General features: G+C 38.8%; 1 long non-coding RNA gene across 1 annotated transcript; it reads right to left on the reverse strand.

Moving 5' to 3' along the window:
• Window positions 1–1,893: 1,893 nt before the first annotated feature.
• LOC109251659 (uncharacterized) lies at window positions 1,894–16,349 on the reverse strand. The gene is made up of 2 exons (XR_002073618.2): window positions 16,193–16,349; window positions 1,894–2,592 (listed from the first exon to the last, which is right to left on the reverse strand). It is a non-coding gene; the product is annotated as an uncharacterized LOC109251659 (long non-coding RNA).
• Between the last annotated feature and the right edge of the window lie 701 nt (window positions 16,350–17,050).

A 17,050-nucleotide genomic window follows, 5' to 3' on the forward strand; every position in this document is an offset into this window, starting at 1 on the left:
CACAGAGCCATACGCGGGGCTTGAACTCACGGACCGTGAGATCATGACCTGAGCCGAAGTCGGACGCTTAACGGACTGAGCCACCCAGGCGCCCCGAAGTTTATTTATTTTTAAAGAGAAAGAGAGAGAGAGAGAGCAGGGGAGGGGCAGAGAAAGAGAGAGAGAGAGAGAGAGAGAGAGAGAGAGAGAGAATGTCAAGCAGGCTCTGTGCTGTCACAGAGCCTGACGCAGAGCTCAAATGCACAAACAGTGAGATCATGACCTGAATCAAAATCAAGAGTCAGTTGCTTAACCAACTGAGCCACCCAGGTGCCCCACAAAATCTGTATTTTAAGAGGATGCTCAGGTGATTCATGTGGACATTGAAATTTGAGAAGCATTGCTCTGGTTCACCCGGTTACACCCTGCTAAAGACTTGAAATTTGGACTTTGAAAGGTGTTAAACTTTTACTTTTTCCTGGGCTCATCCCATAAGAAAATAGTGCTTATTTTTTCCATATGACAAATTTTTCTTCATGTCCTTTAAAAAGTTTGATAATTATCCTAACTTAACCTACCCTCAAAGGCTATGGATTAACCATTGTCAATTTCTTGGTTTTGACAAATTTACGATGGTGATGTAAGATGTTACTATTCAGGAAGCTAAGTGGACTTCAGGGGCTATCTCTACTATCTTTGCAAATTTTATACATGTCTAAAATTATTCCAGAATGAAGTTGGTTAAAATAAAAAAAGCCAACTTAAAGTATTTTTTTGCAGCAATTTTCATGTCTTTAAATTCAATCTCAGCCAAGCTATACTTTGGGGGACTGTTTCATAGCACTTGACCGACTTGAAGAATTTACCACAGGGGTCTTCAGGGGCAATGTTTCCTGCGGGTGCCCATTTGATGCGAAGTGTCTCAGACCACAGGATTCCAAGGATAATCAGGCATTGCCAAAGCAGCCAGGATGCCTCCAGGTCACAGGATTCCAAAGGTATATATTTTCCTCTATTTTTAGAATATTTTTGAAAGAATAATACCAGAGTCCCAATTTTGTGGACATAATTGCCTCAGTTTTCCACTTGAGGAGTGAGGTTTCGGTGGTAAGATACCAGGTAAATCAAATGTTCTTCTTGTTCTTTATATTTTACATTGTGACAAATTTATACTGTTTCTTAAGACTTACATTTAATGAGATGTCCCATTTCCTGAAAGTCCTGCCAACTAGTTACTACTTTTGAACCTGGTGCGGCAACATACTAACCCTGTAAGTCCTCTTAACTATATTCCAAACCTTTATTTGAGCTAAATTTCCTACCTTCAGGCTGTTTCATTTGCAGAATTTTACCTTATTGCCTGTTAAGTATATGGCCAACCCCTAATTATTCAGATACCTAAAATTCAGCATTGCTTCTTCTATACTTTGTTCATTCATGTTTGGTTAGCACTTCCTGCTCAGGAAAAACAAGGCATATTTTGTACTGTGGAGGTGGAAAGGACCAACCACCAAGAATCTTAATTATTATCTCTGGTTTATGGTGTAGAAAATACCAGAAGAAATAGTAATGCACTTAGCATTACTGAATTTCAGTGATTATAGCTTTTGAGGCTCACCAGAAAAAAAAAAGTGTTATGCAAATTTACCTCTTTCTCTTCTTTATTTCCCTTCCCCAGCAAAAACAGTATAAATTGTTAAAAGTCTTCTGGTGACTTGTCATATTTGGCACTAGTTTAATTGGTCTTGGCAAGTGTATTTTAGTGACTCATAAGAGAATACTTTTAGTCTCTTTACTAACAGATGCCTGTGCTAAAAGCAATGACAACAATGTCACATGGCTATAAAATTGCAGGAATTTGCTGCCGGTGGTCCAATAAAAACAAACTTGTATGAAAAGACAGTCAAGAAAAGATAAGATTTAAAATATACATTGTTATAAACATTTAGTCATAAAAGATCTGACCTTTCTTCATTTATTTAACCAACATATGTTGAAATTGGGAATCTGCATGAGACATCACAGGAATCACAAAAATTTCAAATCTGATGATGTGTTTATAATCATCATATTTCATTTGAACCAGTGTTCTCATTTCTTGTTCAGAGGGGGTGTTTCCAACACCATATTCAGGTGATATCGTACTCACATTTTGCTTCTTTAAAAAATGTCTTTTTGAAAACAAATGTGTTATATTTGTGGGTCCTTACAATTATTATCATTTCCCCATGCATCATCTGATTTGATGGCCATTACAACTACACAAAGTACTCTCATTTGAAACATGACAATAGTTATGCAACAAATGTTTGAGCACCAGTTTGCCTGCCATGAACTCTGCTAAGTACTGGAGAAACAGCTCTGAACAAATTCTTGGCCTTGAGGAACTTATAGTCCAGAGGCAGAAGAGGCAAGAAAATGCTTGTACTTATCAAGAGCTCTGGTAGGAAATGTCCTGAATGATATGCTAATATCATGGAGACGAGATTCATTAAGGTGAGGTGTTCCCATCCTCTTCTGTGTCCCAGACCCAACCCTTTGCTCTGCTTTGCCTCCGCCCCAGTACTCTTGGAAGTTCTGTCTTTGCCAGCCTTGATTATGGATAGGGAGAGACTGAAAAAAAAAAAAAGTGTGAGAAAAGAAGGGATAATTACTTTTTTTTTTTTACACTAGTTTCTTGGCTTCACCTTTATAAAGAATCCTTGGGGTGGGCAAAATAGAAAAGACACTTAAAGACATTTAAAGGCTAAGCATAAAATCATAAACATAAATAAGATTAAGCAGGTTGCAGGAACCAACTTACCTCTAGTCAAAAGGCATGCTCATGACCAATTCCTTATGACCTGGGGTACAGACTTATGCCTCCAATCCCAGAAGCCAAAGATTTTTTCTTCCCATCTAAGCTCTCGCTAGTCTGTGAACCAGACAAGCAGACATGGGCAATAATGGTATGTTTCTCAAAGTTTGGAACATTCAGTTTGATCCAACACCATAGGTGGGCCTCTGCATGATGTCAAAAACTCTCCAAACTCTGCACAGATTCCACACAATCCCTATTAGAATCCCTTTGTAGAAATTGAGAAGCTGATCCTAAAATTCATGTGGAAATGGAAGGGCCCCAGAATAGCCAAAACAATAAAAAAACAAAAAGGTGGAGGACTCACACTTCCTGATTTCAAAGATTATTACAAAGTTATAATAACGAAGGGAGTGTAGAACCAGCACAAGGCTAGACATAGATGTTAATAGAATTGAATTTAGAGTCCAAAAGTAATCTTATACAATTATGGCTAATTGATTTCTACAAGAATGTCCAGACCTTTCAATGAGGGAAAGAATAGTCTTCAAAAAATGGTGATAGGACAACTGGAAAGGCACATGAAAAAGAATGAAGTCAGACCCTTACCTCACACCATAGACAAAATTAATTCAAAATGGATGAAAAACTTAAATGGAAGAGCCCAAACTGTAAAAATCTTAGAAGAAGACATAGAGACAAACCTTTGTGAATCTGGATTTGGTAATAAATCCAGAAAGCATAAGCAATAAATTAAAAATAGATATACTGGACTTCAAAAATTCTGTGTTTCAAAGGATACAATCAATAAAGTAAAAGTACAACCCACAGAATGGGAGAAAATATTTGCAAATCATATATTGGAAAAAGTACTCATATCCAGAATATATAAAGAACAGTTACAGGTCAGTGATAAAGACAACTCAATTTAAAAATGGGCAAAGTATCTGAATAGCTTTCCAAAGAAGATACTACAAATGGCTGATAACTAGGAGGCTAAAATCATGAAGTCAGATAATAACACATGTTGGAGAAGATGTGGAGAAATTGGAACCCCCATACACTGCTGGTGGGAATAAATGTAAAATAGTGTAGCCACTTTGGAAAATAGTTTGACAGTCCTCAAAAAATTAAATACTGCATTACTTGACCCAGCAAATCCACTCCTTGCTCTATTGCTTGGAAAAATGAAAACATATGCCCACACAAAAACTTTTACATGAATGTTTATAGCACCATTATTCATAATAGCCAAGAGTGGAAACAACTCAAGTGTCCATCAACTGATTACTATATAAATAAAATGCAGCATATCTATACAATGGACTGTTATTTGGCAACAAAAAGAAAGGAGCTACTGGGGCGCCTGGATGACTCAGTAGGTTGAGTGTCCGACTTTGGCTCAGGTCATGATCTCACGGCTTGCAAGTTCAAGCCCCATGTTGGGCTCTGTGCTGACACTCAGAGCATGGAGCCTGCTTCAGATTCTGTGACTCCCTCTCTCTCTGCCCCTCCCCTGATTGCACTCTGTCTCTCTCTCTAAAAAATAAATAAACATTAAAAAAAAACTAAAAAAAAAAGAAATGAACTACTGATACGTGGTATAACATGGAGGAAGCTTGAAAATATTATGTTAAGTGAAAGAAGCCAGTCACAAAGGACCACATATTATATAATTCTATTTATATGAAATGTCCAGAAAAAGGTGGGGGACTATAGACAGAGTCAATTAGTGATTACCTATGACTGGGAGAAATGGGGGCATTGGCAAATGATAGCTAAAAGAGTTTGTTTTTGAGATGATGAAAATGTTCTAAAATCAATTATGCAAAGATGCACAACTCTGGGAATAGAATAACCTAAAATCCCTTGAATTGTACACTTTCAATTGGTGAAATATGTAGTTTATGAATTACATTTCAATAAGACTTTTACAAAAATCATATCCTTTTTATGTTTTACAAAGATGAATATGCTAATTCAAACAGTAAATCTTTCTTAATAGCTTTGAAAAGAATACACAATAGACAGTATGTCCTTCAGAAGGCTTGCATTCAACATACACCCCTACCATTAGCAACCAAGTTGCCTTCCCTTAGACTGCTATGAAGTTGCCACACACCAGGATGGACATGTGGTATTTTATGACCGGTATTAGTTTTGAGTGGCTGGTGTCTGTTCTATTCTGGTTGCTAAAATATTTTTAATTTCCCTCCTTGCTCCTCATATCCTGGCCTTTTGCATATGTTTGTAAAATTGATCAATTGAAAGTGATTAGGTTGAATTCCTTTAATTATGAGTGGGGTTGAGTCTGATTTCTTTTTTTAAGCATTGAAATTTTATTTTTATCAAAGCAATCTACACATGGTTTAAATACTTATTTGGATCATAAGAATTTAAAATGAAAATATCAGTCCCTAGCCCCATCTCGGTCAAGATCCTAATCTCAGTCCCGATCAACCATGTTATTCTTGTAACATTTTCTGATTTTAGTTCTTGATGTGTTTCTCAATGTCTTTAAATTTTTTCATTACCTCTAAAAAAACTATATAAACCCCTATTTCTTGATTTATCCCTTTAAGAAGTGAACTTTTCTTGACTTCCTGCCACAGTAAGGATTTAGCTCATCTCCTGTCTCATCTTGTATACAGTCGCATCACTATTTTTATCTCTGGTGGTTGTTTTTGTAACTTTGAATAGTATTCTTACACATTTTTTTTTTGGTCAGTTCCTAAGGTAAGGACTTGAGGCTCCTGGTATTTTCCTCTTCTGTCACTTCTCCCTTTCTGCTTCCCATGTTCTGTGGTCTGTCCTTGAAAATTCCACATCATCAAGGTTGATGTTATTTATTATTTAGACTCTGCTCTGGAATGGTTAAATCCATTGGACTGTGCCAAGGCTTTGATTCTAAAAGCTGAAACTCAATAAAGTGCTTATGTTATTATGACCATGTAAATATTGTTCACTGCAGATCCAAAGAATGCTCTACGTTTATATTTCTTTTTCTTGTTCCTCCTGGAGCTTCTAATTGCTTATTTATTCTGCCGTTGTTGGCTTTACTTCATCTTTAATTTTTTCCCCCCATTCTCCAAAGAATACTATCAAATGTATGAAATCTTCTTTTCCAAGACACCTCCTTCCTGGACACCTAGCTCCCCCACACTGACTGTTCTTCAAGGTTTGCTGCACAGCTGCATTCTGGAACTTCCCTCTGTCATTCTCCTGGGTTCAATTCTCTGTGTCTCAGATTCCGGTATTATTCATCCTGAGAAAAGCCATATGAGAACTAAACTTGGTCTGAAAATATCTTTATTATTTAGTCACATTTGATTTATAATTAGATGGAATATAGAATTTCCAGATGATAATATTAGAATATTTTTATTGCAAGCATCGGAGAGTTTGATTTTAAAAGGAGGAGTAGGAGGTTCTGGTGAAAATAACCCACAAGTCCAAAGTTAAATTATTTTCAGGTATGGTTTGATCCAGAGGTTGACAGGATTTATGGCCTCTGGCTTCTTTTCTTTTTTCTTTTTTTTTTTTTTAAGTTTATTTATTTTGAGAGACAGAGCACAAACAGGGGAGGGGCAGAGAGGAAAGACAGAATCCCATGCAGGCTCTGCACCATCAGCACAGAGCCTGATGTGGTGCTCAAACTCATGAACTGTGAGATCATGACCTGAGTCGAGATTAAGAGTTGGATGCTTAACCGACTGCACCACCCAGGCGCTCCTTTTTCTTTTCTTTTCTCTTTTCTTTTCTTTTTTTTTTCTTTTCTTTTCTTTGTCTCTTTCTTTCTTTCTTTCTTTCTTTTTCTTTTCTTTTCTTTCTTTCTTTTTTAAGTAATTTCCCTTCCTCCTCCCCCTGTATTATGATCAGGGAATGTGATCTGCATTTTAAAAATATTTATTGGGATACACGGGCCTAATATATGGTTAATTTTATATAAGTTCCTTGGATTTTGGGGAAAAAATATTCTTTTTTAAAAAATGTTTATTCATTTTTGACAGAGAGAGAGAAAATGAGAGAGGCAGAGAAAGGGAGACAGAAGATCTGAAGTGGGCTCTGTGCTGACAGCCAAGAGCTCAATGCGGGGCTCAAACTCATGAACCTCAAGATCATGGCCTGAGCCAAAGTCGGAAGCGTAACCAACTGAGCCACCCAGGCACCCCTCAAAATATATTCCTTTATCATTAAAAAGAAGTTATTTTTTCAGATTCTATAAATATTCATTTTATATTATATTTTTAAAACCCAGCTTTCTTTCTTTTTTCTATTATTTGTCTGGTATGTTTTTGCTCCTGCAGATCTTCTATTTGTCCAGCCTACTGTTGTACTGTGGTAGTTGTGACGAAATCACTTTAAACTCAAAGCATTACTTTATTTATGGTGTAAAAATCTTTGAATACATATACCTGGAAGAGTCTGATGAATAGATGTTCAAAAATATTTGTTCAAAAGATTAAAAAAATTTTTTTTTATGTTTATTTACTTCTGAGACAGAGAGAGACAGAGCATGAGTGGGGGAGGGGCAGAGAGAGAGGGAGACACAGAATCCGAAGCAGGCTCCACGCTCTGAGTGTCAGCACAGAGCCCAACGCAGGGCTCGAACTCACAAACTGTGAGATGATGACCTGAGCCGAAGTCGGTAGCTCAACCGACTGAACCACCCAGGTGCCTCTATTCAAAGGATTAATGAATAAAATGGACCAGCACGTCTAATCAAAGCAGTTCAAGTCTGCTTTGCTCCATAGGTATCTCCATCTATTTCTGCAACTTCCCATTTGTCATATTTTTTATTCCTGTTTGTTATGTGAGATCCATATCTAATTTTCAGTGGAAATTTCTCAGGGACAGAAATATATCATTGACCATATCTTGCCTGCTTTTTTATCCATCCAAATTCTGACTGTTCATGTACTAAGAGTACAGAAAACCTGTGGAAGAATGGTTCCTAGTCACAACTAAGTGAAAGGAAATCATGGAGCGTTAGTTTTCTCGAACTCCCAGAAATGTCCGAAAGACTATCATCTAGGGGAGCCCAGTTGGGCTCACAAACAGGCCAGGATTGAGTAAAGGGGTGTCAGTGGTCTGTTCTTCTTAGAAACACCCAAGAGCCTGGCCTTGTGGGAATTTGCCTGACCTGATTTATGGAGCAAATCTAGCCTCGCCCAGAAAAGTTTCTCTTTTTCCTAAAATGAAACTTCTATATTCAGACTTACATCAGCAATTTTGTTTTTTTAGGGACACAGTCCCCTTCGATCTCTGCCAACCCCAGTGACTTAGGCATAATTTGAATCTGTCATATGGTGCTGATATACAGAAGGTTTGGTCTGGCTGCTAATACTGGCAAAAGGAGTTGAGTTTTTCCCAATAGGATGAACATTCTGCATTTAATGAAAGCAAGATTCTAAAATTGGCTTCTACCCTACAACATCTAGGTCTCGTAAAATTGCGCATGGCCCGGGGACCACTTAGATGATATACACAGGGGAGTTATTTTATCCAAAGAAATCTCCTTGGTGACTCCACTTGAGGACCAGGTCTAAAAGCTTCACATAAATCTTATCTGAGAGAGACCAGATAGCTAATGCCTTCAGTGTGACTTAATCACAAAGATCTGATCAGGTACCAATAATTTTTAGATGGCCATATTATGGAACTTTCTCCACAGCCTGCTAAGCAGGAGATGCTATTCACTTGAAAGCTCATTTTGTGTTCTTCTAGAGTGAGAACAACGTTGTTAGGGACCTCACTTTAAGCACCTCTTCAAGATAAGCACCTTAAATTTGAAACGAATCAATGCCGCTGGACTTCTACACTGGGTGTCATCGGTATTTTCCATTTTTTTCCCCTAACCTAAGCAAAATTAGAAAGCTTTCCCCTTCTAAATTGTAGGCAACATGAAAGGTTAGAATAGATTGAAAAAGAAAACTTCTTTTTGAAGAAAATTCCGCTTCTAGGAATTTAACCTACTAATACGCTCCTTTTTTTAAGCCAAGCTATAAAGGGATCTTCAGTCAGCATTTTTTTAATCAGAAAAACCTGGAAACTGTTTAAATGTCAATTAACAAAGGGATACTGAAATATTTTGTAGAATATATTGGATATATACAACATCCAACAGAACTGGATGCTATGTAGCTGCTAAATGGAATGAGTCCGGTCTGTTTGTGCTAACGTGGAAGTTCTTCAAAACATCTTATTATGTGAAAACAAACCAGATGAGGCACTCTAGGTATTGATTGTATGATCCCCCTATAAAAATTTTAAAATATGTCCGTCTGTGTGTTCATGTATGTGTAAGTGCAATGCCTATTTTGATGTATGAGGAAAAATGTTTTCTAGAAGAACTGTAAGAAATTGCTAATAACTGGGATGAGAATAACCAGAAAAGGAAGTAGAATATTACTTTCATTGTATTACTTTCTGTACAGCTTAAATTTTTCATTATCTACATGAATTCAGAACATTAGTGTGTTCTTTACAATTTTATGCATTAAACAAACACTAGCAAATGTTCTTTTTCAGGGCCACATTTATGGGAATACAGTCTTGACAACAACAACTAAGGTGGTTAACTTTTGAAGTTTAATTGTTTCTTTAAAATAACTTATAAATGATAAACCCAAACACTTTTAGTCTAATAGAAATGACCTTGTACAAGAAAACTTTTGCTCTGGCATGTGAAATATACTGTGGAATCTAGTCGAATCTGCGTAGAAAAAGTTGTTTCAAAGTGTGATAAACTAGAATTAGGACTTTTTAAAAGAATATTACAGAAAAAATTTTGAAAAATACTAATGCATGGTGATTTCAGGAAAAAATACATAAAATGAATGTGCATAAACCATAGACAAAATGCATTTTCTGGTGTTTCCTATGGTTGCACACATATTTTTAGAAATGCTTAAGTTTAAAGATTTTTTAAAAGGTATCATAATTTGCCACATTTTTAAAGAAATCCCACCAAATGAGGACATAGAAACAGGTCCTGGATGTTTCCTTTTCATGAAGTAGTTGGTTAAGTTATTCTGCATTTCCTTCTCTCTACCTGATAATTTCAATTCTTTAGTTAAAATTACTTGAATCCAGCCCTGAACATTCAATTACTACACAGTGACACTCTGTTCTCCATAACCTCAACAGCATTACAGAGAATGCAAAGTATTCCTACTCCTCTGGGACTAGTTGATTAACTGATTGATTATAAAGTAGGATGGAAGTTCATTCTGGTGTATATCACTTCCATAAAATTAATGATCACTTCAAAAGTGGTTCTAGTCTACATTCAACAGGACCAGTGCAGTAATTTTCACTCAGCTTGAGGTTTTTCTCTGATTAAAATAGCCTTTCTGTTTTCCTTAAAGTTGAATTTCAAAGAAAAGTTGCTGTGATTCTCAGTAAGAAAGAAGTGAGTCAGATTTGTTTTTATGCCTTAGGAAGAACTTTAGCATGGGATGGCGAGAGAGAAGAAGCAAGCAGGATATGCTGTGGACAGGGACATTGGGCTCCCATGAAACCAAGCATTCTGCACCTTTTCTTGGAGTTCTAGGAGATTTAAAAGCATTCTTTTCTTAGCAGATGATGTTTCAGAAGGGTGCCAAGTCCTGCCATATTTATTCAGACTGCTTAATGTGAGTGGTCAAATTTAGGACAAAACTCCATATTATTTCCAGGGAGAATATTTTCACATTTTTTTGTAGGAGTTGACTTGCTACAAATGCATTTCAATTAAATATACCTAAATAATTTGCTGACAAGACACCTATTCAGGTCATAGTTGAGTCTCTGCACTAAGCCTCCATCCACTCCTGGCCATTTCACTGAATGTTCTTTCCATTGCTTCAGTGGCGACTCATTACATTTTATGAATTTTCTGAAAGAGGTTTTCCTCTCCCTGGGTTCTTATAGGTCTCCTTGGAAATTTGCTCCTGAATTTAATCCCTGTGCTCCAGGCCAATTGAGTTTTCATTCTATTCCAGACATGTTTGAAGAACCATTCCAGACCTTAACCCTCTGGTGCCTGTTTTGGTTCTGATAAAACTTAATAGTACTTCAGTTTGAACCAACTCTTGCCCTGCTTCTATTTCCATCTGCTACAAGATGTTGTGAATCTACATCTGAAGTGGAAATTTGTCTGGCTCGCCTGAGCTTCTTTAAAAGCCCTGGAAGTTAGTGTGTTTATTGTCTTTTGACTTTGAGGTCTCCAGGCTTGCTTACCTCCCATGACCTTGTGTCCCTGTGTATCCTTGGATGTAAACAGTTTCACAGCAGCAAAACTGCAGCTCTCAGTGACCTTGGCAGCAGAGCAGTGAGTAATGGTTTTCAGAGAGAATCTCTTTCTGAAGACATTTTGCGCCACATCTCCTGGCCCCAAAAGAGCTGTTGTTAGCAACAGATATGTCATCTCATCTCCACATGATCTTATTTTCACACGAGTATCTTTAGAAAAGCAAATCAAAAGATATTTGCATTCATCTTTCGATTGTCTTATATTCTTTGTTTACATGAAATATAAAGACTCCCATTTTCCCACATTTTGGGGGTATGTTTCCACATTTAGCCTTCTTTCAGAAGATAGTTCTACCTTCTTCCTCAACTAACCTACATCTCTCTGTTTTCCCAAATGCCAACATCACCATCCCAAACCCTTAGGAAAGAAGCACAAGCTGGTTTCTGCCTTCAGGCAGCACTGCATGGACAGGAAAAGTCTGCTGGTTTCCATCCTTTGTCCACCTGCCCTCTGACACTACCCCCATAGCTGCATGGCACACTATATTGGAGCAGAGACCCAGCGCAGATTCTAGAAGACAAAAGAGCTGGACTCAGGGTCAGGGTGAGATCTGGAGGACACTAGTACCTTGAGCATAATGGCCCCTTTACAGAGGGATGCATTTACATCATCTGAATGTGACTTCCTGGAGTGCCTCTTTGCCCAGAAGCAAACCTGGGTTAAGGGAGAAGTCCAGAGTGAAGCAAGTAATGCTTCTCTGCTGTTCCATTGGTTTACCCAGTGTAGGGGACCAGACATTGTTTGCTAATCTCTTAAAGACCAGGAATTGCAAACCTGATGCTTGCAGATCAACAGCAGTCCTGTTTTGCTATAACTGCTTTTTTAAAAAAATGATTTGAATTTGAATTCCTTCTCTAGTTTGCCTTAGCCCAGCTGCTCCCTGCTCAGCCCCACTAGGTCTTCTAAGTTTCCAACCTCCGAGACTCAGCAAGCACACACTGAGGACCTCCTGATCACCTAGCCTATGTTAAGGCACTATGGAGATGCCTTGGACAGATACAAGCTCTTCCTCAGTTTCCTGGGACTGAGGATCTCAAAAAGAAAAAGCATGAGATACGTAAGTGGTGAAATGAAGGGAGTTCACACAAAGGGATTAATGTTGGCCAATGGAGCTGGGGGAGACATCTTTGTCTTTGTTTATGAAGACAAGATTATTGAAGGGTGGGGAGGGTTTGTGAAGACAGAAGAGCAATCAGATTTCTGAGCCAAGATGTGAATCTATGGGTAAGCCCTTGGGGGCAGGAGGAGGACAGCCTGGTCCCAGTTTTAGGTTTGTGTGAGGAGCAGTGGGAAGTTGTGTCAAATTCCAAGAGTTGCAGATTACTATCACATTGACAGAGGCTTTTATTCCCCATCTCCTTTAATGCTCTTGCATTCAATATTTGGATGGTATGATTTTGCGTCACTGCATGTCCCCAGGGGCCCTTCCTCCAGGCCACATCAACAAAAGCAGGCCTGTGAATTCACTTTTCTGTGATGTTCTCCCATTAGAATCCTCTTGATTTTCACATGTAGGAATGAAACAGTTTTCCATAGCCATGCCACAGATCATCAGGTACATGAGAGACTTTATTTTAGAGCCTGAGACAGATACTGAACCTGCCCAAGACCAAGTCTGATAACAGAGACCACGTAAGTGTCAAACGAGTAACTAGAATGATCAAGTTAGGTTTACTTTGTTATTATCATATATCATGCACTGAATTTCTAAGACAGGGCAGTTAATTTTTATAATCAATCATTGCACTAAACCAATGTGTTAATCACATTTGTTTCAGGTGTCATTACTTTACAGGTTAATTATTGGGACAGTTAACCAGCAATAACATGAGCCATCATTCACTTTGTCAGCCCCTAGGCTAATTTGACTATTCACAATTATGAGATTCTTTTGAAAAATATTGATAGCCTCTGGCCATTAAAGGTCTATATGTCCCCTCCCCAGACAACCTCACCAACAAGACATATGTTTAAATGAAAACAAGCCTCAGACCAAATCCTGCCACCTACACTCAAACGTGTACTAGCAGGTACCCACAGAAAACCATTCAACCTTTTGTCCCCATTCTCTTGTCTTTTTAGGAACGCTGACAAACCCCTTGCAGGAAATATTTAGTTTGATGTGGTCACGATGAAATTTTGACATCAGGATTAGGTGACAGAGGTGACAGACTGCCTGCCCTCCATTAGTTGGGGACTACAGTGCAGAATTCTATCCCTAGGGCATCATTCCAAAGGTGTTGACTGCTGGGTCTGCCAGATCAAAAGAGGAGGTGCCCCTGGAAATCTTCTTAGCCAACCACAGGATTTCACACCACTCATTTCTCTGGAACAAACTTACTTCTAATACTCCCTCTGGTAACAAATATACCCTTTGAGGCAGATGGAGATAGGCTTATTTGAAGCCCTTGCTTTTGTTTCTTCTGGAGCCTAAACTCCTCATAAGAGTTCTTTATATGTTAACCAACAACTGTTGACTAATAATCCTAAAGCATAGATGAAAGCAAAGTATAATCATAGATATTATCTGGTTTGCCTGTATCTGGTTTGACCCTTCCCTTTAATCTCCAACAGCAGTCTTAAAGCTACCTCCAGCAAAAATATAACCTAAGCCAAAGAGCATACTTGCTACATACATCCAAGTCCTCTGGCATCTCCCAACCTCTCTGTTGTCCTCATGAGATCACCACCATTGAACTTCTCCTCTAGAGGAATGGAAGAGCCACTCCTGCTGGAACCCAAATCTAAATGATTGATTTCACAGAGACCTGGAGACAGCTACTAGGATCCACATACAGCAGATGCTGTGATACATTGCTCAGACGCTTCTTCAGTAATGAAGGACTTGCTCCCTGAGCTGGTAGTAGTTCTGCTAGACGCAGGACAAACTTCTCAGACCTTCTGTGAATTGCCCAAGCTAAAAACAGCTACTTTGTACAAGGTTAATCCCTAATGTTGCAAGTTCCTGGGACAATGAGCATCCAGACTGATCGATACTGGGATATTAAAATCTGGTTTCCTTGCCTTGATACCTCTGGTCCATCCCAGCTCCAGAACTCCCACCCTCTCCCCCTGCCCAATCCTGCTTCCTTCCCTTTGCCTATGTCCTACACACTAATCTCCATCTCAGACTCTTGTTGTTTTGGAATGATTTACTATAAAATCATAGGTTTGCAGGGGTGCCCATGAATGTATAGCATATTCATACCAGCAAAGGAGCTATAAGCATCCTGAAATGGGAGGACATAAAGCATAGTGCCAAACGGGACTGGATCTTCTTGGTTCCGTGCCATCTGTACTGTCTATTCTGGTGGTGCCTGCATTCTGCTTCAGGACCCTGTTTCTACATTTTGTTCATTTATTTCGTTGTTCAAAAGATGATCTTGAGGCACCCTGTCTTAAATTCCATTTTAGTTTGTATTGAAGTTACATAGGCACTTGGTTAAAAGAGTCAAATAATTCTACAAATTTTATTTGACAGAGGCTGCTGGTTCAGCCCTGACATTAGTTCCTGTCTTTTTCCATGTTTTAGTGGAGCACATAGCCAACAGCTAGTTACTGCATTTCCCAGGCTCCCTTGCAGCTCAGTGAGGCCATATGCCCACCGTCTAGCCAATAGATCTGTACTACTTCTGGGGAGTGTTTCTGTCAAAGTATGCACATGTGTTTCCCTGACCTATTGCCCTCTTCTCCACCCCCCACCTCCCCCCACCCCCACCCTGGCTGGAATGACAAGAACCAGAATTGCTGCTGTGGTCCCAGACATGGAAGCCACATTGAGGGTCATAACATCAACCTTTCATCCCCAAATGCTTCTCTCTGGACCATATCAAACAAGAAAGGATATACCTATGTCATTTGAGCATTTGTATTTTGAAGTGTTTGTTGTTGTTGTTGTTAAAGCAGCATAACCTGTCTTTTCATCCATATATCTTTGTTTTAAATCCTCTTTTCTTTTTCCCAGAACCAACCATAATATGTTTAAATAACATACTTCTATCTGATATTTCATATAGACATTCTCTATTGAGTTTCCAATTTGGAATTTGAATATTCCACTCTCTTTCTCCTTCTCTCCCACCCTCTCCATACTGCTGCACACCTGCTACCCATCCCTTCCAAACCTCCAAAAATAGTTATGTTGTAAGTTTAAATAGATAAATATTTAGTGTTTATATAATTAGGACAAATGGAAATAGTATATAAAACTGATCTCTGCAGTATACTATGGATGCTTTTCCTTTCTTGAATAAAATTTTGTTTGTCCCAGAAGTGATATTGAGCTATCTATCTTTTTCATTTTCTTAACTTCCCATTGACTTATCATTAATTCAAAAGTTGTATGATGTCCTCTGAATATGTTCAAATGCACTTGGGATGCAATCAGTTTTATCTGTTTGAAGAAATATTCCCAGAGCTTTCTGACTGGCTCCATCTGGACTAGCTGTTCACTAAGCCTGAGGTGTATGCTTGACCAGCCATCTTTGACTGGACATCAGTATCAGTTCTACAACTTTGGAGTGCTCTGCAAGTCTTAATCCCTTCTATGGGCTACTAGGGCTGCTCTCGCTATGTGACATAGCATGCTTCTTCTCTCAGGCTAACCTGGGAGGGTTCCATATGCAAATATTCTCCTTGGTAGAGGCTTTCTTCTGAGAGCATTAGCAACCTTCTGTATGATGAAGGTATTGCAAATCTCTGAGCTGGATCAATGTCTTCCTTTATGGAGCTGAGACTTAAAACTCTTCCGGTATTAGGCAAAAAAAAAAAAAAAGAAAAAGAAAAAAAAATGGACACCAATTAACAGCCTCCTAAAAAGCCTCTCACTCAAGGTTTAATTGTTTCAAATTCAGTACCATTCAGGTTACACCATTGCACAGGGATTCTGGCCAACTTTCAACCTGACAGCATCCCCAGATATTCTGGGTATGGTACTAATGCATAATTTTTTGGCCTTTGTCCAAGTTCAGGTTTAGGTATAACTCTTCCCAAGAATACCTGGAATCTAAACAGCCAAGTTTAGAGCTTCAACAGAACCCCCTTCCTCATGTCCTTTTACTGCCAATACAGCCACTCGTTTGCCTGAGCTCCTGCCAGGGAACTCTGCGAAGTCAACTTACCTTGGCATATTACAAGATTAAACCATTGCAGGGAGGTGATCTGCTCAAAAAATGGTGGATACTGGTCAACCATCAGGCTCATCCTTGCTTCAGTTATCTTTCTTAAATTCCAGTACAATCTTGGATGTTTGGACAACCGATGTGAGTTGATGAAACCTGTCACCTGAAAGTGGTAAAGGAGAGCAGAGTGCAGATAACTGTTTCCCACTGGGATTGATGTGAAGCTAACCCAGTCAGTGCAGCTCCCTGATGCACACATGCACACACACACACACACACACCCCACCCTAACAGCAACACAAACTCAATGCTTGATCATTTCGATCTGGCTACTGCTAACAATTTTGAAAAAACTTTAATGGAAGGAAATTGTGATAAGTCAAATTCCAGGTGAATTTATGAAGGCATTTCTAAACAGAAGTGTCTTTGAAATTTGTGCTTCTGTATTTGCAATCATCACCACATGCTTCTGCACATCTTCCATAGAACCCAAGCTAAGTGTCAGCGGCTGCATACACAGATGACTAATGACAAAACAAGGTAATACACACTAACTAGCCAGCAGGAAGGAAAGGCAGGAAAGAAGAGAGGTGGGGACTTTACTTGAACCTCCAAGAAAGGATGGAATGCGTATCAGTGAAAAGGGGGAGGCAAGCAGTGTGTGCAAGGGGACAGTATGAATGCGGAGGTAGAGATGGGCCTGACATGTATCTGGCATGTTCAGAGACGAAGTTGCCCTAGAACACAGGATTCAGATATAGGAGCAAGAAAAGGCCACTGTGAAGGGTACATTGATTCTAAATTGTGGTGGAGATAAAAGGTCAATTTAAGGGATTTGGACATCTTAATGGCACTGGG

The sequence above is a fragment of the Panthera pardus genome, unplaced genomic scaffold (assembly GCF_024362965.1).
Source record: "Panthera pardus isolate Hobbes unplaced genomic scaffold, ASM2436296v1 HiC_scaffold_20, whole genome shotgun sequence".
NCBI classification, from domain to species: domain Eukaryota; kingdom Metazoa; phylum Chordata; class Mammalia; order Carnivora; family Felidae; genus Panthera; species Panthera pardus.